The following is a 13,653-nucleotide window of genomic DNA, read 5'->3' as shown; positions in this document are numbered from 1 at the left end:
TATACATACATACACAATAATAAAAAATGCCATAAATCTATTATATATATATATATATATATATATATATATATATACACACACACACACACACACATACATACACACAATAATAAAAAATGCCATAAATCTATCCCCATTTTGTAAACGCTATAACTTTTGTGTAAACCAATCAATATACGCGTATTGCAATTTTTTACCAGAAATATGTAAAAATACATATTGGCCTAAACCAGGGGTGCCCAACCTTTTGAAGAGCGAGGGCCACTTAAGCGACTTGGTAACTGGTTGCGGGCCACAATGAGCGGAGCGGGCGGAAGGCAGGTCCATGTCTGCTCTGTATATGCAGAGCAGACACAGCCCACTATACCCTTCTTTTTTTGCGGATTGGATTGGAGGTAGGACACAAGTCGGTTTACATCCGCTATTCTTTAGAGGTAAATGGAGGGTCCAATTGGGTCAGACTGACCGTGTGAAAGGGGCCCAAGGCTGCTTTCACACTGATGCTCTGCAGTTTACCCACACCGCTGATGCAACGCAGTGTACCTTTGGCTTTCCTGCACTTTGCAATTGACTTCTATTATATTATGCAGGTTTGGTGCACTTTCACAAAGCTCACAGGTAATAACAGAAGTCTATGGCTCAGTGCAGGTAACCCGCAGGTGCGCTGCTCTGCATCTGCGGGTCAGTTTGAAAGCAGCCCAGTAACCACTGCAGAACAGATATGCCCATATATACACTGATTTTATTAATAAAACTGACCTTTAACAACAACAGTAGTCTATTCTATCCCAGAGCAGGAGGTCGCGAGCCACATCAGAGGGCTCAGCGGGCCACTGGTTGGGCACCCCTAGCCTAAACTTATGAAGAAATATTTTTTTTTTAAATTGGGATATTTATTATAGGAAAAAGTACAAAATATTGTGGGGGTTTTTTCAAAAATGTACGCTTATTTTGCTTATAGCACAAAAATAAAAAACCGCAGAGATGATTAAATACCAACAAAAGAAAGCTATATTTGTGGGGGAGGGAAAAGAACATACATTTTGTTTGGGTACAGCATCACACGACCGCGCAAATGTCAAAGTTAAAGCAATGCAGTGCCGTATCGCAAAAAAAATGGCCCGTTAGGGAAGTGGTTAAGGGTTTGTGTTGTTTTCCCTTAATGTATTCTATGCATTTAGGTGAAAAAAACACCTGCAAACACCCAGCCCCCCCCCCCCCCCCGTTTTACTTACCTGAGCCCATTCACCTGCTGTGCGCGTCCCCCGGCGTCCTCTTCTCCACGGAGTCGCTGCGTTGGTTGGATAGATTGATAGCAGCACAGCCATTGGATCCAGCTGGGAGCCAATGGCTCGGGGCCGAGTGCATGACACAGGAGAAAGCCCACAAGGTAACCCCTCGGGAGAGAGCTTCCCAGAGGGGGTTAGCTATTGCGGGGAGCAGCAAGAGCTGCCGTGGGACCCCAGAAGAAGACGATCGGGGCCACTTTGCGCAAAACGAGTAAGTATGACATGTTTGTTATAAAAAAAAAAATGCAACACAAAGATTTAGTATCACTTTAAGCACAGGAGTGTGAAAAGCGTCTGATAACCCTCCGTGGGTTGTGTGTGATGTCTCTCATTTCTATTTTTGCACAATAAATAGAGCCGTTTTTATGTTCTTGAAGTGCTACCATCGCTTTATTTTCTACCATCTATCTGCGGTAGATCGCACACCGCATAGAGTGCGTAATAAAGGTTTGTTCTGGGATTTAACACTGCTTTAACCCACCAGCATTTCTTTGGAGTGTCAGAGGAAACCTGCACAAACTCCATGCAGGTAGTGTCTTGCTTAGGATTAGAACCACCCACCCTAGTGCTTCCAGATGCATTCACACTTCTAATAAAAGTGTACTGGGAACAGAACAACCATCAGGTGCCATCACTAAATCCATGTCGTGTTCTGCATAGGTTCCTGGTCACGTGCGTGGGCAATGTGGCGCCTCAGACTTCCAGCTCCTCATGGAGGAAGTACGCCACATCTGAGTGCGGCCTCACAATGTTCCGCCATTCACACGTACAGTACTCATATTATCCAACCAGACACGGTTCCGCGCTGGCTGGAAGAACACATGGACCACCTGAGAGTGAAGCCCGCCACCCGTCCACAAGGAAGACGCTATAGTCCCTCACCCAGCCACCACCTACTCTTATCCCGTCACATAGTTCCCCCCCATACGCCTCTCCACCGACCTTGTCCGCTTTCAGCTGATGCTAGGCGACAAGCGAGTCCTGAACACGCCACTTCATGGTTAGGTGGCCTAGAAGGATTCAGGAAATAATGGCGCCAACGACCTCGCACACTGACTGACACCACGGCTGCCCAGCAACGATTGGCGTCACTGGCTCGCCCATAATGAGAAGCAGTGATTGGAGAGAGGAGGAGGAGAGCAGCCGGGAGAAGCCAATCAACTATGGAAGCATTTGTGTCTTCACAGCTCTGTCATTTTCTAGAAGCCGTGTTGGAGTTGAAGGTGTCTCAGCCGCTGGAAATATGGCGGAGTCGGGTTCCTATTTAGTCGCCAGCTCGCTCCAGAGTTCCGAATCCGAAGGCAGAGGAAGACTGGAGGAGTGTCCGTGTCTGACATGACTGGAGGAGTGTCCGTGTCTGACATGCCTGGTCTCGTTTGTGACTGCGTCATGGTGTTCCTGCTGGCGGCTTACAGATACAGGAGCTGGCCGACCTCCATAGGATAGAAAGAACTGACATCCCACCACAAACTGAATGTGTTAGAGTGGAGGTAAACTTCCATCACTAACTTTTACCTATAGATAAGCCTATAATTAGGCTAACCTATAGGTAGTGTAAATGTCTCCTAAGTGTGCACCGTGGAGATATTTACTGTACTTGTAGCCAGTAACATCATGGTGCATGCGCTCTGAAGGAAAGGCCATTTCTTCAGAGCCCTACTCTGTAAACGGCGGCGAACATGTGTGGGAATAATATCCTCGCAGCTCCGGCCAGTCACAGAGCCGGTGTATTGTCACAGTTTGCTGCCTATCCTAGAATGCTCCGGAAGTCACGTGGCGGCCAACTGCGCATGCGCGATGCGTTCCAAACGCAAATGCGATGCGTTCCAATGGATTCACCACAGTGCACACCCGTGAAACCTCGGTCGGCATCCAGGCTCTTTCCTTAAAGCGGAGGTTCACCCATAGCGCACACTTTTTAGCCTTAGATTCCTGCTCGTTTTGTCTAGGGGAATCGGCTATGTGTTTTAAAATATGATCCGTACTTACCCGTTTACGAGATGCATCCTCTCCGTCGCTTCCGGGTATGGGCTGCGGGAATGGGCGTTCCTTCTTGATTGACAGTCTTCTGAGAGGCTTCCGACGGTCGCATCCATCGCGTCACGATTTTCCGAAAGAAGCCGAACGTCGGTGCGCAGTATAGAGCCGCACCGACTTTCGGCTACGAGTGACGCGATGGATGCGACCGTCGGAAGCCTCTCGGAAGACTGTCAATCAAGAAGGAACGCCCGCTCCCGAAGACCCATACCCGGAAGCGACGAAAGAAGATGCATCTCGAAAACGATAAGTACTGCTCATATTTTAAAACAAATAGCCGATTCCCCTAGACCAAACGAGCAGGAATCTAAGGGGAAAAGGGCACAAATTAAATAAATGGGTGAACTCCCGCTTTAACATCCCCGTGGATTGGAGGATGTTAAAAAAAGAGCCAGGAGGCCGAGCGAGCGGGAAAATACTGAGATCTGCTGTTCCTAGTGATCAGGAATCTCTGTGTTGTCCACACAAGCCCACACAGAACACACTCAGGAAACACAATTAACCCCCTTGATTGTCCCCTAGTGTTAACCCCTTTCCTTGCCAGTATCATTTATACATTGATCAGTGCATTTTGTTTAGCACTGATCACTGTAAAAATGTCACTGGGGTAGATTCAGAGAACAATTACGCCGGCGTATCCATAGATGCGCCGCGTAATTGCTAAGCTGCGCCGGCGTATCTACTTTCTGTATTTAGAAAGCAAGATACGCCGACTTTAGCCTAAGATACGACTGGCATAATTCTCTTACGCCGTTGTATCTTAGGGTGCATTCTGACGCTGGCAGCTAGGGGCACTTCCGTTGTTGTCGGCGTAGAATATGCTAATTTCCTAGATACGCCGATTCACAAACGTACGTGCGCCCGGCGTTTGTTTTTTACGTCGTTTGCGTTAAGGCTTTTTCGGCGTAAAGTTGTTCCTGCTATTAGGAGGCAAAGCCAATGTTAAGTATGTACGTCGTTCCCGCTTCGAAATTTTAATTTTTTACGTCGTTTGCGTAAGTCGTTCGCTAATAGGACGTAATTTACATTCATGTCGAAACCAATACGTTGTTGCGCTGTACTTGGAAGCAAGGCACACTGGGATATGTACACGGACGGCGCATGCGCCGTCCGTACAAAACGTCAATCACGTCAGGTCATCATAAATTTACATAAAACATGCCCCCTTCCACATTTGAATTACGCACGCTTACGCCGGCCCCTTTTACGCTACGCCGCCGCGACTTACGGAGCAAGTGCTTTGTGAATACAGCACTTGCTCCTGTAAGTTATGGCGGCGTAGCGTAAATACGATACGCTGCGCCGCCATATCATTGCGTGTCCGTACGTGAATCTACCCCACTGGTCCTGGTCACTTGGAGTAAGATTTGTCTGATGCAATGTTGCAGTCCTGCTAAAGTTCGCTGATTGTCGCCATTACCAGTAAAAAAAATAAAAGTTCATAAATCTATCCAATAGTTTGTAGAGGCTATAACTTTTGAGTAAACCAATCAATATATGCTTATTGTAATTTATTTTTTTACCAAAAATATATAGAAGAATACATATTGGCATATACTCATGTATACATTTTTTTATATATATATATATATATATATATATATATATATATATATATATATATATATATTTGGAAGTAAAAAAAAAAATTATATATATATATATATATATATATTTTTTTTTTTTTTTTTAAATGTACGGTCTCTTTTTGAGGTGATCAAATATCACCAAAAGAAAGCTTTTGCATGACCGCGCAATTGTCAGTTAAAGAAACGCAGTGCCGTATCGCAAAAAGAAGCCTGGTCATTAAGGGGGTAAAACCTTTCCGGGGTTGAAGTGGTTAAGACAGTGTGGAGAGTCTTTCCTGGGGCAGGGTTAAGAAGGAGTCAATTGAAGAGGGTAGGTACTTCCCTTCAGATCTGCTTATTGCCAGCTGGGCTGAAAGTGTCAGGGTGGAGTTGTGTGTGTTTGAAGAGAGAGACAGCAGTATGCTGTGTCAGAGGATCCATTGCTGTATTGTGGCCTGATGGGTGAGCTAAACTATATAAAAGACTTGCTCTGGTTAGAGCTGTGTACTGTGCAGAGACTGAACTTTTTTTCTATATGTACACCTGTATTGCAAGACAAGCCTGTAGTTTCTTCTGTTTTGAAGTTTTGCTGAATAAAGCCATTTTTGTTGTACTGGACTCTCTGACCTGGCTGTTCACCCCTCTGATCCCTTACAAATTGGTGGAGAATGCAGGCAGTTTGAGGGGTACAAGCCAATCCCATGTCCTGGGTGAAAGATGCACAGGCTGTAAAGTCTTCAGAACAAGCCATGGAGGAGTTGCTCCTCCGCTTTTCGGAACCCTCTCCCTCCTCCGGTGTCACGTTTGGCACCTTTAAAGGGGTGCAGATACCAGTTTAATACAGGTATTTGCACCCACTTCCGGGAATAGACTCCCACGGGAGTCACGCCCCTTCCCGTCTTCTGGGAAACACACTGGTCCCAGGAGACAGTGATGAAGGGCTGCACTGCTCGCGCAGTGGGGAACCGGGCAGTGAAGCCGCAACCCTTCACTTCCTGATTCCCTTACCAAGGATGGCAGCGGGGGCAGCCGAGAGACAATCAGTTGCTGGGCTTCGGCTGCCGACATCGCGGGAGCGCTGGACAGGTAAGTGTCCATTTAATAAAAGTCAGCATCTGCAGTATTTGTAGCTGCTGGCTTTGAATATTTTTTTTTTTCGTGGGACCTCCGCTTTAAACAATTGGCAATGGCTAATGCCCAGGCAGACGCTGTGTAACAAGCGACAACCCGCTTACTGGTTGAACAGCTAGCAGCAATGCAAAAGGCGTTGACCCAGCAGGCTGAAATGATGAAAGGCGATCCCGCTGTAAAGAGTGACATCTGGAAGGCAGTACAGTGTACTATGCAAAATATGACGGCCACAGATAATGTGGAAGCTTATATGGCAATGTTTGAAAGGATTGCAACAAGGGAAGGTCTCCCTGAGAAAAACTGGGCAGATGTGCTGGTCTTTCCTGATTGCAGATCCTCAACAGACCTATTGTGATTTGGCCTCTGAATCAGTACGGAACTATAAACTGCTAAAGGCAGAAATCCTAGCTAGGCTGGTAGTGACTGTGGCTTTAAGGGCAAACCATGTTCATGGCTAGCGATTTGACAGAGCTAAGCCTGCCCGTGCGCAACTGTATCGTCTAATGCACCTGTTCCAGGATTGGCTGAAACCAGAGGAGAAGACCACTTAGATCGTAGAGCGAGTTGCACTAGATCGCTTTTTGCATGGTCTTCGTAAGGAGCTGCACCGATGGGTGGCTCTGTCCCTGGATGAGATGGCTGCTGCTGGTCGAGCTCTACAGTTGTGCAGAAAGTGTCCAGGAGAGTCCCTCTATTACCAGAGTGCTGGCCCATTCTAAGGAAGTGTGTTCCAGTGCCAAGATGGCACCAGTTGAATGCATGGTGTCTGCTTGGATGCCTGCCAATCCCACAAGGAGCACCATAGCGGCAAACCCAGTTAGCTGGGAGAACTGTAACTCTGTGAGGTTCGCTGATGGTCCTGCCAACAACTGGGTCATATGGCGGTCCAAGGCGGGAGGAGCCAATGGAATGTGACATTGCTCGACATGGCTCTGTTTGCTTTTGCCACTGATCCCATGATCTAAGCCTGCTTGAGAGTGTGGTACGGGTTAATGGGTAGGAGGTTGTGGCACTTCTTGACTCTGGGAGTGTGGTTACCCTTCTCTGCTTGGTCAGGTTTCAGAGAAAGCTGATACCCAGGAAAAAGATTGGAGTGGTCTCTGTACATGGGTTGTCAAGGACTCTCCAATGGCCTATGTAACCCTGTCCACAACCGCAGGAACTGCTACATTGAGAGTTGGGGGGGATCCCAGGGTTACCTCATGATTTGCTAATTGGGCGAGACTGCCCCCTATTTTGGGACTTGTGTGAACAAAGGTTCAGGAGCCTCCCCTAAAAAGGAGAAACCCCCATGTGAAGTGTTTAACCTTTTGCCGACCTCGCCATAGCAGAAATACTGCTACAGCGCGGTCGAGTTGTTCTGGGAGGACGTCCTCGTGCACTTCCGTGTTTTGCGAGCGCCCTGCGGCACGCTCGCGGGAGTGTGCGTGCTCGCCGGGTCCAGGAGACCTGGCGCAACACAGATCACGTTGAAGAGCCAATGATAGCGGCTCTTCACCACCTGATCGCTCCCTCCAATGAGGGAGCGATCACAAAGTGAACAAATGCAGGTCATCCAAAGGTCTCCTTCTCTTCTCTCCTCACACCGTTAGAGTGTGAGGAAAGAAGACATTTTAAAAGCGAGTGTCATTTTTTCTTGTGCCTAGCAGTGCCACACAGTACCCATCTGTGCCACACAGTACCCATCTGTGCCCCTACAGTCCCCATGAGTGCCACCTCTGCCACTTCAGTGCTCATTGGTGCTGCTAGTGTCCATCAGTGCCACACCAGTGCCACTACAGTGCTCATCAGTGCCGCCAGTGTCCGTCAGTGCCACTACCGTGCCCAGTGCCACTACAGTGCTCATCGGTGCTGCCAGTGTCCATCAGTGCCACACCAGTGCCCAGTGCCAATCAGTGCACCACCAGTGCCACTACAGTGCTCCATCAGTGCCACTATCGTACCCAGTGCCACTACAGTGCTCATCTGTGCCGCCAGTGTCTGTCAGTGCCCACCAGTGTCCGTCAGTGCACCATCAGTGCCACTACAGTGCCCATTTGTGCCACCAGTGCTCCGTCAGTGCCACTACTGTGCCCAGTGTCCCTACAGTGCCCATCGGTGCCCAGTGCCACATTAGTGCCATCAGTACCACATCAGCGCCACTATAGTGCTCATCTGCACCACTACAGCGCTCATCAGTGCCACTAGAGTGCCCAATAGTGCCCATAAGTGAGTGCTCATCAGTGGATCCTCATCACTGCCGCCTTATCAGTGCATATCAGTGGCAGATAATCAGTGCACCCTCATCAGTTCCCATCAGTGCACCCTCAGTACTCATCAGTGCACACTCATTAGACCAGCCTCATCTCATCAGCACCCATCAGTGCAGCCATATCTGTTCCAGTTTCCCTACCATAGTTTGTCACCACAGCCCACAGTCACCAGTATGGCAAAAAAGTTTTTTACCGCTCAGCAGGCATACGAACATATGTGCTTGACCGACGAGAGCAGCGGGGAGCTCTCTGATTCAGAATATGAACCGGTTGGAAGCAGTGGGTCTTCTACAGATTCAGAGGAAGAGCAAAGTGTGCCCATGAAACAAAGGCGTTCTGACATGGGGCAGCAGGCTACCACAAGTAGCGCTGTGGCATCAACCAGCAGCTCGCGGCCATCCACCAGAAATACAGTGGCATCAACTAGCAGCTCAGTACCATCCAGGAGAAATGAAGTACCACTGCAGCAAAGGCCAAGAACTAGCAGAGTGTCATCTCAGCCCCAAAGGGTTAGGACCCATGCCAGCCTTCCCTATGCCCTTGAAAACCCTACGTGGCTTCCCCCCAATTCCGGAGCAGCAAACATCCCCCCTTTCACCGCCCAGCCAGGTGTTCAGGCGAACACAGAGAACTTTGCCCCTATTGATTTTTTTTTATTTAGTTTTTACCCAAGACCTATTATCCTCCATCGTGGCCCAGTGCAACCTCTATGCACAGCAATTCATAAGAGACAACCCTGATTCAAGTTAAGCCCGTCCCTATGAATGGAAAGCATTGACAGTGGAGGAATTTAAATTATTTTTAGGCCTAACGTTCAACATGGGGCTCTCAAAAAAAAAAATGAATCATACGCATGTTGGTCCAAAAAACCCATCCACCACATGCCAGTCTTTTCATCCACTATGTCAAGAACCAGATACCACATGATAATGCGTTTCCTCCATTACAATGACAACGCCCAGTGCCCTCCCCGAAATGACCCATCACATGACAAATTATTTAAAATTCGGCCACTTCTAAATTTTTTCTCAGAGAAATTTCCCCAGTTATTTGTCCCCGACCAAAATATTTCCGTGGATGAGTCATTGGTCCACTTCACAGGCAGGCTTGGCATCAAGCAGTATATCCCAAACAAAAGGGCCTGATATGGGGTTAAGCTCTACAAGCTATGTAACCGGGTCACGGGGTACGTCTACGCCTTCCGGGTGTACGAAGGGAAGGACACCCAACTGCATCCCCCTGAATGTCCAGAATATATCGGAGCCAGCGGAAAGATTGTTTGGGAGCTTGTATATCCACTCCTTGGAAAGGGTTACCACCTTTATGTGGATAATTTCTATACAAGCTTGCCCCTCTTCCGCAACCTTCACCGGATGGGCACTCCAGCGTGTGGTACAGTGCGACCCAATAGGAAGGGTTTCCCGCAAAGGCTCGTTATGGAAAGACTGCGAAAAGGGGAGACGGCGTCTTTGCGGAATGAAGAAGTTTTGGCTCTCCGGTGGAAGGACAAACGAAACGTACACATGCTCTCAACGATACATAATGACACCTACGTGGAAATCCCCAGAAGAAACGGCCCTGTCCAAAAAACAGAATGTGTTCAAGACTATAATTTGTTCATGGGGGGAGTCGATTTCAATGATCAGATGCTCGAACCATACCTTCCCACAAGAAAAAGCCGCTATTGGTACAAAAAGGTCTCCATATATCTTTTCAGTTTGGCCATTTACAACACTTATGTCGTTTACCGTAAATCTACAAGGACCCCCTTATCTTATCTTTATTACCAAGAAGAAATTATCTCCTCCCTTTTGTACCCTGAAGACTGACCAGATGGCATTCGCTCTGATTGCGTGAGCAGACTCCATGAATGACACTTTATTGAGAAAATCCCCCCCCATGCATCAGGCCGAAAACGTCAGAAGAGATGCCGGGTGTGCACCAAAGAAGGAACTAGAAAAGACACTACATATTATTGCCCTGATTGTCCTTCCCAACCAGGACTTTGTTTGAGTCAATGTTTCCGCCGTTACCATATTTTTCTACATTATTAGGAAAGTATGGTAAACGTAATTGTCATTTACCGCCACACCTCTTCTGCCACTGTACCTACTTCTGCCTGCTCCGGAACCGACCCTGGCTTGTTATTCGACTACTCTTCTGCCCAACGCTAAACTGTACCTACCTCTGCCTGCTCTGGAACTGACCCTGGCCTGTTATACGACTATGCTTCTGCCTAACGCTAAACTGTACCTACTTCTGCCCGCTCTGGAACTGACCCTGGACTGTTTGACCATGCTTTTTGCCTGCCTCTTGGATTGATCTTTTACCCTGCTATGCTAGTGGGAACACAGGGGTCTTGCATATGTGAGGGGCCCCAGAATTGTTTTTCTAGATGAAAAAAATTGTTTTTTAGTTTTCTCATTCCCGGATTAGGGTCTGGTTGCCCGGAGGCTTCAAAGAGATTTGGGTGGGAGAAGCCTCTACCCCTGTCCCCATTCTTTCCTGGCCTGCTACTTGGACCATGTTCCTGCTTACTACCAGGACCAATATTTTGGCACTGCTGGCAATGTCTCTACTTGCACTGACCCTGGACTGTAACCCTGCCAGTACTGACTATGGACAATATTTCTGCCTGCTGCCTGGACAATTCCATTCACCGACGCTGACCACGTCCCTGCTTTCTGCCTGGATCAGGGCTCTCCTCCTGTGGACAACTGCACTACTAAAACCACAGGTAATATTTTGATTACCCATTACTCAGCAAAATGTATGTTAGGCTGTAATTTTTGGTATGTATATGCTAGAAATATGAAGGGCTTTCAAAAATGGGATAGATTGTAAGGATTGTAAGGATTGTACAATGTTGTATGACTGAGTAATTGTCATTCAAAATGTGAGCGCACCGAAAGCTGAAAATTCGTCTGGTTAGGAAGGGGGTTTAAGTGCCCAGTGGTCAAGAGGTTAAATACTGTGTTACAGGAGGTAAACCGTAAACAAGTCTGTCAGATGTGTGAACCTGCATGAGCTGACCTAGATCCCCTGGAGGTGTTTTTAGGATTGGAGGTGGAGAGTTCTCCCTCTGGGCCTGACTTGTCATATCTTGGGGCTCCCGAGGTGATTTCTTTGGTGCTCAGAGGAAGGACTCCCCTTTAACCACTTCAGCCTTGGATCATTTGGCTGGCCAAAGACCAGAGCACTTTTTGCGATTCAGCACTGCGTCGCTTTAACTGACAGTTGTGCGACGTGGCTCCCAAACAAAATTGGCGTCCTTTCCCCCCCCCCCCCACAAATGGAGCTTTCTTTTGGTGGTATTTGATCACCACCTGCGGTTTTTATTTTTTGCTCTATAAAAAAAAATAGAGCGACAATTTTGGGTAAAAAAAAGCAATATACCCCCCCTCACCTTCCAGGACAGCCACTTGAGAGATGATTTGCTCCGCCCTCTACAGGAAACACAAATCGGATACAATTTAAAAGGCCCCTCCCTTTCCTCTGACCCTCAGTTGTTTTGTGTTTCCAGACCCTCCAGGAGCACCGACTCGTTTTTTGTTTTTCCTAGGTCTGGTAACTGTGATTGGCTGACCCCCCGCTCTGGCAACATCCAGTACTGGTTGTGGCCAAGTCCTGGGTGTGTTCAGTCTCTGTTTTTTTGGCCAGAAGGGTTCCCTATTGTTGGAGGTACTTGCTTACCTGTGTAGGTGGTGGCAACTTCCTTCAGGTTTTTCCCCAGCTGGTGGAAGCCTTGTCTTCCTCGGCTTCACCGAGGTGTACCAAAATGGCGTTGGAGGTGATGCGGAAAAAAGATGGCGCTGTCACGTGACGCACTTTCAAACGCCGTGTTCATAAGGAACACGGCAGAGTACACTGAGGACATGCTGCCTGGGACAGCAGCCTATTTTCCCCGGCCGATCTCCACTCACCAATGGAGCTTGAGGACAGGCCTGAGGAGGGAGCACCCATTTGGATGGAACCAGCGGCAGCCTCCGGTTCCCATACTGCCCCCAAGGTAAGCCCTTGTCTGTGATTATGCAACAGGGGACCTTTTTTGTATGGGCCTTCTTTTCTTATGGCTCTTGTTTTCTGGGGGTTTTTCTAGGGTAGACTGATGAAACAGAAATGCGGAAACTGTAGAGCCAGGCTGTCTGATGGATATAAAAGGCTTTTTTGTGAAGATTGTATTCCATCTAGGGCTAGTTCAGAGACTACCTCTTTTGAAGAGTTAATGTCTTCTATGAAGGAGGTGGTAGCCTACTTCCGGTCTTTTAATGACAGGGCAGCAGGTCTGGGGCCTTCCTGCTCTGGTCCCAGAACTCAAGAGCCTTCCACTTCAGTTAGACCCCATCCAAGATCAGTGATTTACACTATACCTCAGATATGGAAGAAGGGGAGAACCTGAGCTCCTCATCTGATGGGGATTCCGCATCAGTGGGGGAGGCGGGTAACCCTACGTTTTTTTTTTTTTTTTTTTTCCCCAGCAGAGGATATTGATGAACTTTTAAAATCAATGTATGCCTCTGAATAGATTGAGATGCCACAGCAAATCCAATCTGTGCAGGATAGAATGTATAGGGGTCTTCAGGGGTCAAGGACTTTCCCGGTTCATCAGTCACTTAAAGATATGATTCTTTCAGAATGGAAAGAACTTGAAAGGAGGTTGTTCCAGTCTAAAGGGCACAAAAGAAGATTTACTTTTCAATCTGAAATTGAAGAGACTTTCTTTAAATGTCCTAAACTAGATGTCACAGGTTTCTAAAAAATCAGACCTGTCTTTTGAAGACTCAGGGGGCCTTAAGGAGCAAATGGACAGGAAGGCTGACTCTTTGAGTAATGCCTGGGATGCTTTAGCTTTGTCCTTGAGTCCAGCTGTAGCATCCACCTGTGTGGCTAGGAATTTGGATGTATGGGTTCAGCGTCTGGATGATCTCCTTTCATCCGACACCCCCAAAGAGGAAATTAGGGAGTCCCTCTCACTCATTGCCAAGTCAGTATCGTTCTTGGCTGATGGAGCTGTAGCCTCTGTACAAGCTGCAGCTAGGTCTATTCTGCTCTCATTAATTCAGCCAGGCGAGCAATCTGGCTTAAAACTTGGGAAGGGGGACCTTCTCTCCAAGAACAAGCTCTGCGGCATTCCCTTTAAAGGCAAGCTCTTATTCAGTTCCTCCTTGGAGGAGGTCCTAGTTCGTTCCTCTGAGAACAGTAAACGGTTCCCTTCTTCTCAAAGGAATAAAAAGCCTTTTCGCGGTTTCCAAAACAAAGTTAATTTTGGAATCAACAGGCGAAGAAAAAGTGGTCTTTTAACAAAGATGGGCAGAAGAAGGGGACTCTCTTTACTCCTTGAGCCCCTTCCAAAAATCCCCTGTGACGCCAGGA

At 47.6% G+C, this 13,653-nt stretch overlaps 1 protein-coding gene across 1 annotated transcript in view; it reads right to left on the bottom strand.

The window, feature by feature from the left end:
• LOC120945553 (influenza virus NS1A binding protein) overlaps nt 1-2,383 on the bottom strand; it is a 113,099-nt gene extending 110,716 nt beyond the window's left edge. Inside the window, exon 1 of the mRNA XM_040359806.1 lies at nt 2,235-2,383. The gene's annotated coding sequence lies outside the window, so the exon portion shown is untranslated. The remainder of the gene's footprint in view (nt 1-2,234) is intronic.
• Between the last annotated feature and the right edge of the window lie 11,270 nt (nt 2,384-13,653).

Source organism: Rana temporaria, chromosome 7 (assembly GCF_905171775.1).
Source record: "Rana temporaria chromosome 7, aRanTem1.1, whole genome shotgun sequence".
Taxonomy (NCBI): domain Eukaryota; kingdom Metazoa; phylum Chordata; class Amphibia; order Anura; family Ranidae; genus Rana; species Rana temporaria.
The sequence above is the reverse complement of the archived record's forward strand: the minus strand, read 5'-3'. Positions and strand labels throughout refer to the sequence as shown.